At 39.0% G+C, this 11,473-nt stretch overlaps 1 long non-coding RNA gene across 1 annotated transcript; it reads right to left on the bottom strand.

Annotated features, from left to right (window-relative positions):
• Window positions 1-1,808: 1,808 nt before the first annotated feature.
• Window positions 1,809-7,807, bottom strand: LOC117399469 (uncharacterized). Its single transcript, XR_004544091.2, has 4 exons — window positions 7,539-7,807; window positions 5,445-5,529; window positions 3,343-4,012; window positions 1,809-1,831 (listed from the first exon to the last, which is right to left on the bottom strand). It is a non-coding gene; the product is annotated as an uncharacterized LOC117399469 (long non-coding RNA).
• Between the last annotated feature and the right edge of the window lie 3,666 nt (window positions 7,808-11,473).

The raw sequence follows: 11,473 nt of genomic DNA, 5'->3' as shown, positions 1-11,473 counted from the left end.
AAACGCTGCTACTGTTTGCAGAGTCAGTGTGACACCACGAAAAAAAGGCGCTGAGCCGATAAAGAACCTTGTAGAACACACGCGTGGTTGTACAGTAGTTCAAAGCAACATTACAGTTAAAATGGAAGGCTCTTTTAACACTAGAAGTGCCAAGCCGGTCAATTTGACTGGTTATTAAATATATATATTTATTTATCAAATATTGCCTATAATCCTGCCTGTCCTTTTCAATACAATCAGTCTTGTGATCAAGTGGTGTCTACCTGTCTACATTCTTTGAGTGCTTGAAAAACACGCCTCTCTGAGTCATAGGTACAGGTTAATTCTCAGCTCTATGCACAAAACAGTGGCCATAGGAACCGATGGCAAAAAAAAAAAGTCTGAGACAGTGGAATATTACAATGCCACAAAGTTTGGTGTGGATGTGCTGGACCAGACGGCACGACAGTATTCAGTCAAAGGCGGATCTCGTCGGTGGCCTGTGGCTGTATTTTATAACATTTTGGCCATGGCAGCCATCAATGCGTATGTTTTGTATAAGGAATGTACCGGGGAAAACTGCAACAGGAAGGACTTCATCACGCAGTTAACCATGGAACTTTGGCAAGCACATATGGATCAGAAAAGAGCAGAGACAGATGCCCCTTCTGGCAGTGCTGCAGCCGTTGCACCCACACGCAATGACAACAAAATTTTGGATGTCTGCGCCAGTTGTGGAAGGGCAGTGTGCGGTAAATGCTCAGGGAAAGTGGAGAAGCGTGTATTATGTGTGGACTGTACAGATTAGAAAGCTGCAAGGTATGTAGGCTAAATAAATTTGTTATATAAATAGTTTACTGTATTATAGTGTTTTGAAGTACTGCATTATATACTATTTAAAAAAAAGAGATCCTTTGATGGTATTTTACAAACAAATAAAATGTTTATACAATTTTGTATGTACAGAGACCGGCTACAAAATAATTACTAGTGAAATGTTTATTTTATTTATACATAAGAACATAAGAAGGTTTACAAACGAGAGGAGGCCATTCAGCCCATCTTGCTCGTTTGGTTTTTAGTAGCTTATTGATCCCAGAATCTCATCAAGCAGTTTCTTGAAGGATCCCAGGGTGTCAACTTCAACAACATTACTGGGGAGTTGGTTCCAGACTCCCACAATTCTCTATGTAAAAATGTGCTGCCTATTTTCTGTTTATCTAATCTCCACTTGTGAACCCTGGTCCTTGTTTCTTTTTTCAGGTCGAAAAAGTCCCATGGGTCGACATAGTCAATACCTTTTAGAATTTTGAATGCTTGAATCAAATCGCAGTGTAGTCTTCTTTGTTCAAGACTGAATAGATTCAATTCTTTTAGCCTGTCTGCATATGACATGCCTTTTAAACCCGGAATAATTCTGGTCGCTCTTCTCTGCACACTTTCTAGAGCAGCAATAACCTTTTTGTAGCGAGGTGACCAGAACAGAACACAATATTCTAGATGAGGTCTTACTAATGCATTGTAAAGTTTTAACAAGCTTTGTTTTCCATTTAAATATGGTGTTTCTGCTATGCACATGCTTGATTTGATGTTCATAAATAAAACTTTTGAGTTTTATACGATTGTTTGTCTTTCATTATCATATTACAGTATGACTTCAAGGTAATGTTGCATTTTACCCCCTGAAAAAACATTTTACTCTCTCACTGTTAAAATTAGAGGGTAAGTTACTCCCAAACCCAAAACCTTCTCTGGAGCACTGATTACAGTACATACCTTTATCAAACAAAAACTGTTCCTCTCTCAGCCTATTGCTGCGTTCCAGTTCCCTTCCTTCCACCAGTGCCAATTTCTGAAAACAAGATTTTAAAGTTTCATCGTCCTTTTGTAATTGACTTAAATTCTCTAGAACGTCACATTTCTTAGACAGGAGAGGTTAATTCCTCTTTAATTCTTCTTATCATCACAACATTACTACAAATCCCCCAAAATAGGTATGTCCTGACCTAGTATCACACTTTATGGTCACTCATTGGCCACACCTACAGTTACTAGGAACGTGTAATCTTGAAATGCAAGTCACACATCTGCAGTAGGGTAACTTTTGTCCTCTCCATGCACACATCTAATCTTGATTTTTCTCCCCTCATTGCAACACTCCCTGAGGACTTATTTACTTAGCACCAAAGAGTGTGAACTCCCTGTATCCAGAAAACCTGTACCTGCCTTCCATTTACTATCATTTCAATTAGCTGCTGCAACCCACAACTCTGCACAACTGCTTGACTAGGTCTAGGCACTTAACTTAAATTCACGGGCTTGGACTTTCTAAGGGGACATCCTGGTTTAATGTCGCCTGCATGTCCACAACTACAATAAATACTTTGATTTCTGCTAGATCTAACAGGTTGAATGAGACTGCTTTGACTTTGCACATTTAGACCATGACCCACCCCTGTAGACTTACCAGTAACTGGACCAGATCATCTGGTGTAACGTTAAGTCTTTAATGTATATTAATTGTGACAATTTTACAAACTCTTTAGATGGCAGAAAAGGGATAACTCATTATAGCTCTCTCTCTCTCTGTAATTTTGCACCCAGCATCAGGATAAGATCTGGTTCCTTTGTGGTTCGACAGGCCCCTTTGATCTCGGGAGGATGACTCTTGTTTTCAAAGTGTTGTTTCCACTTTAAAAGTAGATTTTGAGCATAGGTACTAACCAGCATCAAACCCACAGGTGTTGGCTGGCACAACTACAAGAAACAGGGCTGGCTTTTTTCTATATTTAAACTCTGTAGACTTGTATTTTGGCACTCTCACTCACACGCACTCAATGTTTTTCGATCGATAGAGTCCTGTAGGATTTGACCTGCAGTATTGTCTGTTCAAGATTTGTGCCTGCAGCTTGCATGTGATTACATTCTGTACTGTCTTTTTGTATTTGCTTTGTTCTGGAATATCCAATTGTATTTTAGGCTCAGCTCACAGCCACCACCCCTGCGCTGACTCAGGAGCAGCGAAGACGAACACACGCTGTCCTCCGAAGCGTGTGCCGTGAGCTGACCGCTTCTTTTCACTCTAAGGCCCGCCATGCAGCCACCCAGACCTACACCATCAGAAGACAACGCCCCCCCCCCCCCCCCCCCACACACACACACACAGGCCAATTGTGCATTGTCCCCTGGGAACTCCAGTCGGCAGTGGAATAGCATGGACTCAAACCGGTGACCTCCAGCTGCATGGAGTGCAGAGCGCCTTTACCGGATCCGCTACTCGGGAGCCTCTTGGAATTAACTGTTTTGATTGAAGATTATCTGAAGAAGACTGAATTATTATTTTTAAGAAATAACAAACCTTACATCAGTCCTTTCTGTGCCAACATGAAGACCTCAGCCAGTCTAGCAGCTTCCATAGCAGTTGGTGGGTCATGTTCCTGGATCCAAAGCTGGACCTCTTGGTTCACTATCCAAAGGAACTGCTCCAGTATGGTGAGCTCTCCAATTTTAAGAATGATGTGCTAACTTGGCTTAATCCATTTGTCATAAAGTTATTTTAACAGCATATACAGTTCCTTTGGGGATTCTCCTGGCCACACACCCAAGGATGGGAACCTCTGTCAATAGAATTCAGTGCTAACTTAATATTTTTTAAATGGCCTCTTTCACCTTATCAGCCTCCACTGGATCCATGGCCACGAATGCGCTTCTAGTTTTTCCAGTAAGGAGCAGCACCAACTACACAGCCCAATGACTTCTCTCCCACACACGCTACAGCTATAAACTAAAATGTCGTTAGGAAGTTCTGCCATGCCTTGGTCACTACTGCCAGGGTTGGTTGCTCTGGAGCAGGGGATTCCGCAGTCAAGCATTCAGCTGCTGCAGCTCCATTCTCTCTCTCCTCTGCCAATACCTCTTGGGAGCGTGAGTGGTATGTCGCTGACTTCTCCCTTTCCTTTCCAGTACTTTCTCTACTCCTCTCGTGACATGAAGAGCACCTCCAGCCACTGCCACCACAATGTAGCGATGTAGCCTCAAGAACATAAAAAGATGAATAACATTATACGATAGTGTAAGGTTTTATATAAATTGTAATAATTGTATGTGCCCCTCTAAATGGTAAAGAAGTGAGAAATCATTGAAACTCTGTCTCTGAACATTCTGTGATTTTCCTGTGTTTAATGTAAGGCTTTTTAAATCTACTGCCTAGCATTGCCCTGTCCATGTAGCTCTGTAGCTTGCAAGTAGCCCGAAATGCCTCCATGCTTGAGAAACATGATTCAAAAACTGGGTTTTCATGACTCAGAGAGCAGTTGTGACCTCAGGCAGATGACCCCTGTTTATGAGTATTTTCTACTTAAAAAGTTGACTTTAATCATATGTGCAAATCACAATCAACCCAGCTAAAACTGGTTATAAAACCACAAACTTCTGTTAAAGGTGGTGCTCTGTGCTTTTGGTGCTGCGTTATGGGGCTCTTTGGTGCGTCTCAAGTAAAGTGGTGGCTGACTGTTCATTGGCAAAGGTAGGAGATTTCCACTCGCTAGGTGGAACTCCATTCCCAGTGGGCAGTAACCTGCCCAGTATATTAATGTCTGTAACTATTGTTTCGGGGCTCGAATACCACCTGTGGAGCCCTGTAGGTTTACCTGCAGCTGTGTTGCTCAAGTTTCTATCTACAATGTACAGTGAATATCTATGCGTATTTTATGTGTGCATAACTAGAGACGAAAAGCTTGCAAATCATTGAGACGTGACTTAATTTACTCCATAGCATGACATCTTTCATGTGGTGAAATAACATTCTTTTGCGAGTTTGTATTTAGGAGCAATGAACCATTAAAGGACGTAGCCTACTTTACAATGTACAGTGAAAATCTGTGTATTTTGCGTGTTCATAACTAGAGATTACTAACTCGCAAATCAATGAGACATGATTTAAATTACGCCAAAACTTTCATGAGGTGAAATGGCATTCCTTTGCGAGTTTGTATGTAGGAGCAATTAGTTATTATTTGACGTAGAATGCACTGAATGCGTAAATATTAAATATCCACGCGAATATCAAACTAACTTCACCGGGGTTAGTGCTTAATACTTGGGAGAGATTGTGGAAGCCTCGTGTGCTTTAGAGTGGGGGGTAAATTGTTGAGAGGGGCAGGATCCTTGCAAGACAGTTGATATGTTGTGCGCTGTGCTTTTTTGAGCTTTGCTGTGTAAAAAAAAGGTGTGCTGTGTTTTTAATTTTGATACTATTTTGCTGTGTGAAAAAGGGATCGTAGTTTATAGTTTTGTTTTATTATATTTGGATGTTATATATTGTTTTAGTTTCATTGAGCTGTTTAAGAAACAATGTATTTTAAAGTTGTTTACAGGGATCCCATGTGAATGGCTGTAATTAGGGTAAAGTGCATGTTTGTTTTTAACAGTATAAAATCTGTTTAAGTACATTATTGAACCTTTACCTTGGTGTCTCTTTCCTTGATCATTGTGCCATTAGGGGTTTCCCTTCCATAGCCGGACCTCACTGGCTATTAAAGGTGATGGCAGCTGTAAATTAGTCGGTATAAACAATTTCATTACAATAGCATGAGTCTAACAGCACACCAGTTTTACATAGTTGTTATGCCATGAGCAAAATACTGTGATTGTCTTCAAACCAATCCACCGAGAACAGGGTGCGTTCAATATGCAGAGCGCTCCACAGCATTACGTGGCACTTTCTATTGAACGACCTGCACGCCGAGAGCGCTTCCTAATGTTAGCTAACATTCTGAGGAGCTTACTCAGTGGGTGTTTCAAAATGTATATATATATATATATATATATATATATATATATATATATATATATATATATATATATATATATATATAGTTTTGCTATTTTTGCGAGATTAAGCTTCGCACTGTATCTCTGCTGAAAGGCACAGCAGTATAGGCTACACCAGAAACTTTAACCCCTTTTTTTGTGACAGAAAGGGGGCGTTACAATAAGAGAACTTTACTAAAATTAGGTACTTTTGCAGTTACATTTCTATCTAACCAAGAGCACACTAGAAACAATAAGACTTAAATCATATTGGAGAGAAAAAAAACAAACACACTTCAATTGTAAGACTGCAGAGGAACAGGAAAGGCAGACACAGGAGCTATTGGAAATGCAGAAGCTTGCAAAACAAAGAAACTAACTGCTAAGTCATTCACAGGTGATTTTAAAGAATCGTTGAAGAAATAATTTCTTTGGAAAGTTTTTATTTTTATTTTATTTGCTGTATAAAAATGTTAGTGGATTGAATAATTGTTTAAAAAAATGAATTGTTCTATTTTGGGAAAGTTTTTGTATTATTATTATTTTGCTGTACAACACTTACATACAATAGAAACATCTTAATTGCATGCGTAAACTACACTGTAGCCACTTGTAAATAGAACATGCAATATGCAACAATCACAGTACTGAGGAACAATGCTCTCAACGTAGTTTTTAATCCGTACAGGACTCTTGCATGTGTTTGAATTCACTGCTGCTAAAGCCATGGTGTTGGCCCTCGATGCAAGTGCAATAGAGGCATTAAACAGCAAATTTTCTGCACTATCTTGCATAAATTCATCCAAAAACAGCGTCAGAGCTGTGTTTTCCGCCATCTTGAAAGTTCTGCCTTCGTAAAGCACTGTTTAATAAGAGCTCATTTATGTTACGTAGCGCCACGGCAGAGCGTTGTGCTTATTGAACGCAGCCCTGGTGTCTGCTGCAGTAAGCAAGACATTAACTCGTGCTCACAAGATAAGAAGTCGTGAGCAGGAGGCTGTATCTGGTGCGCACGAGATCGTATTTTTTTCACAATGTCCCTTTTGGGGTTCCATGGGAATCTAATCAGAATAAAAACAAAACAAAATAACCTTGTTAGCGTGTAGTTACACAAATCCACCACTATGTAAATTTAATTGCCGCAGTAGCTGGGAGGATTCTTCGGTACAGAAGAGGCTAAGTACGGGAAATACTGTAGGAAGACCAGTTGGTGATAGAAGGCAATTGAAATAGTTGTCTAGGTGGTTTAGTTGTGAATTTCGTTGTGAAAAGTACCTCCTACCAAACAGCTTCACGTCTTGTCCGTATGTTAAGTTGTTTTTGCCTAATTGGTAGTTACCATTGGCCACCAAATAAATATGTAGTCTATAGGGGTCAAAAATAAAACATTATCGACCCCATGGATAGAAAAAATATAGGTAAAAACATGTTTCAATTTGGACTTCTTTCAGGACTGCATTTTCCACTCCCCTTAAAAGCTGTGTCAATTAGGAGTGCCAGGATAATACAAAACAGATGTAACAGAAAGTGTGATTGTAACCTAATATTTAACACGAAGAATTCGAGAAAACATATTTACAACATTCTTAAAATATATAGTTGGCATAATAGTCACCTGCAGTCATTTATTTTCTGTTTGTTTAATGGTCATTGTAATGTTATAACAATTTTACAAAAATACTGTTTTCCATTACACATAAACTAAATCTCAAATATGCTTTTTGGTAATGACATAGCTTACCACATACATTCAAAGTTTCAGATTACAAGCGGATGACGTTCTTTCACCGTCCAAATACAATGTAGGCCTTGTTTGTTTGTTTGCTTGTTTGCTTGCTTGCTTGCTTGCTTTGGTGGTCTTTAGTGGTTTATTGCTCCAACTATGCATTAGTGCTCCAGCACCTGAGTCCTGATAGAGTTTCAGAGGTAAAAACAGAAACACATTAAAAACGCGCTACTGAAATTCCCACTTGGTAAACTCCCTGCTGTAGGGCTACCAGAACAAACCTCGGGAGAAAGCAAGTTCTTAATGTTTTAATCATGTTGGAGTCTCAGCTTCAGAAATTAAACCACTTCCACTGTCTCGACAGGCGAGGGCGCAAAAGGCCAGCAGTTTCCATAGCCGGACAAACACATACAAGGGAGCTGACATTACAAATCAATACAAACATTCACCCTAAATGCCGAATCAAACTGCATTTTAGACACTCGACTTCAACGCTTCTTGTAAACAGCTCTGCGTGTTTGATGACAATACAAATTAGAATGGCATCAAGAATGTCAGCAGCTTTTCACTTTACACCAAAAGTAATTTATTAATTCAGATATTTAGAAGATTATATTTTGTATAGGACCATGAACGATTGTACATACTGGCCAATACGTAAATTCAGACCGCCAAGAACATTTCACTTTGTAACCTCGCCCAATTTCGAATCTCTCCTAGTCATTTCCAGTAACTCTTGCCAGTGCCAGACTGTCCACGTGAGAGCGTTTGTATTTAGGTCATTTCGAGGTGGTCCTGGGGGGTTTAGCCCACTTATTTTACGGAAGCTATCAGTATAAGAAGACTGGCCAATGAGTGTATCGGTGGATTTACACATAGCCAATATAACTTCATGAATATATATATATATATATATATATATATATATATATATATATATATATATATATATATATATATATATATATATATACACACACACACACACACACACATATATACACACACACACACACACACATATATATACACACACACACACACACACACACACACACACACACACACACACACACATATATATATATATATATATATATATATATATATATATATATATATATATATATTACAACATCTAAAATCCATCCAAATGTAGGCCTATTATATAATGCGTATTTTTCTTATAGTTTATTTCTTCATTTTTCCTAAAAGTTTTTTTTTTTTTTTTTTAAATCTGAAATGAGTAATTTCTAGAATTCAAGACAGGAGTTTGCCTTTAGGATATTGCTAAATTACGTCTCCCTAATGTTTTCTATCTTCTTTCGATTGAAGAATAAGTACCACATAGATAGCTTGTAATGGGTAACTATTCATATCATTTCACTAATTGCTCTGATAATCTAAACTAGTTTAATTATATGTCTTTTTCTTTTTGATTAATTCTCTAAATGATTTACTCGCTTGAATTGTTAAATGAAAAGCATGTTTATGTTCAGTTGTGTTCCGCCCTGAAGGGTAACATCAGGAATTACATGAAACAGCGTTTTCACTGCCTGTCCGTCAGCAGGTGTAAGAACAAGGAGTTTAATTAGGCGTGCACAATCAGCATCGACCCCAGAGAAGAGGTAATAATATCCAACCACGGAAGAAACCGATTTCTTTAAAGGCGCACTTCTTTTAAAAAACATTCAATTCTCAATGCTTCTCTTCTGGAAATGATCTAAAGAAGAGAGGAGCACCTCATTTTTTTTATCAGGTTGCATATTGGAAATGTTTATGTTAATTATTATTATTATTAGTTTATTTAGCAGACGCCTTTATCCAAGACTAGGGTATGTGAACTATGCATCAGCTGCAAAGTCACTTACAATTACGTCTCACCCGAAAGACGAAGCACAAGGAGGTTAAGTGACTTGCTTAGGGTCACACAATGACTCATTGAGTCCGTGGCTGAGGTGGGATTTGAATCGGGGACCGCCTGGGTACAAGCCCCTTTCTTTAACCACTGGACCACACAGCCTTGTGTTTGTCTTCCCCAATTTACACGATGAACTGCGCAACTGTTCACGATTCTTCTCAAACACACCATAGACCTCTCACAGATATTTCTGATTTCATGTTGATATAATCTCATACATTGTTGATTTTACACAAATGTATCTGTGGACTTCTAATAACTACTGCTTGCCAAACTGGAGTGTTCTGTGATTATGAGGGCCCCAGTTTGTGTGTACTGGTACATTATACTTGTGCTGGTGATTCGTACCTGTACTGCTCATAAACACACTTGGAACAAAATATTATCAGTGATAAAACAATAAAATCAGGTAACTAACACATGTAGTCTTCATTTAACCACAAGACTGAAATTAAAGTTTTTCTATAAGAATTGTAACAAATCTTTTTTTTTTTTTTTGGTTCCTGGGTAGTAAGTGTTATTTCCTAATTGCTTATGCCTCAAAAGTATAGAAAATGGCTATTATTCCCCACAAACTTTGCTTTTGTGACCAGGACAGTCCATTGTGACCAGAACATTCCAGATAGATTCAGTGCTGAGTAAACTTGAAGTAACTTCTAGAACTTTCTAGAACTTTCCAGTAATAGTAGTATAAATACAGGGGCCTTAAGCCCACCAGTTCAGTTTAGTTCCAGCTGCCTAAATGGATACATATCTGCATTTTTCTGAGATGGCATCAAGGTCATAGGAGACTTCAAAATGGTGGCATTCCTGATGGGTCTCCAAGGCGGTTTTACCAATTTTCCCTGCTATCTTTGCCTTTGGGACAGCAGGGACACCAAGGCGCACTACCACAGGCGGGACTGGCCACAGCGGACCGAGTTCTCTGTGGGGAGGAACAACGTCAAGTGGGAGCCACTGGTGGACCCCCGGAAGGTGCTGATGCCACCACTGCACATCAAATTGGGCCTTATGAAACAATTTGTCAGAGCTCTAGATAAGGAGTCGGAAGCCTTCAAGTACCTTCAAGACTTCTTCTCTAAGCTGTCTGAGGCAAAGGTCAAAGCCGGTGTCTTCGTCGGACCACAGATAAAGAAGATCCTGGAGTGCAATGAATTCCCCAAGAAGCTCACTAGTAAGGAGAAAGCGGCTTGGAACAGCTTTGTCGCAGTGGTTCGGGGCTTCCTGGGCAATCACAAGGCCGAAAACTATGTGGCGCTGGTTGAGACTCTGGTGAAGAACTACGGTACAATGGGCTGTAGGATGTCCCTCAAAGTCCATATCCTTGATGCTCATCTTGATAAATTCAAGGAGAACATGGGAGCGTACTCGGAGGAGCAAGGCGAGCGCTTCCACCAGGATATATTGGACTTTGAACGCCTCTACCAAGGACAGTATAACGAGAACATGATGGGAGACTACATTTGGGGGCTGATTCATGAAAGTGATTTACAGTATAATCGTAAATCTCGAAAGACTACTCACTTCTAAATCTTTTGTAGTCATTTTTGTATTACTTTAGTATAAATACATGTTAATTTGGATTCATATGTTGTTTTTTTCTGACTTTATGTGACTGAAAAGACGCCCGTTTTCTCATTGGAAATAGGTACATTTCAAAATATGACTGTCCTGGTCACAAAAGCAAAGTTTGTGGGGAATAATAGTCATTTCCTATACTTTTGAGGCATAAGCAATTAGGAAATAACACTTACTATCCAGGAACAAAAATTGTGTTACATAGTGTTATTATTATTATTATTATTATTATTATTATTATTATTATTATTATTATTATTATTATTATTATTAATAGTAGTAGTAGTAGTAGTATTTCTGATATTGTAGATGGCATCTATAACATTCTCCTAAACAAGAATGGTCGCAGACTAAAGAGGTAAGTGATTGCGCGTTCCAGCGGGGAGTTATTTCAAGCACTGCAGTTCTGTTCTTAACATCTGTCGGTTTTTTCTTTGGTGCGATGAATAACCAGTTAT

The sequence above is a fragment of the Acipenser ruthenus genome, chromosome 4 (genome assembly GCF_902713425.1).
Source record: "Acipenser ruthenus chromosome 4, fAciRut3.2 maternal haplotype, whole genome shotgun sequence".
Taxonomy (NCBI): Eukaryota; Metazoa; Chordata; class Actinopteri; order Acipenseriformes; family Acipenseridae; genus Acipenser; species Acipenser ruthenus.
Note: the sequence above shows the minus strand (reverse complement) of the source record. Positions and strands in the feature narration are given on the sequence as shown.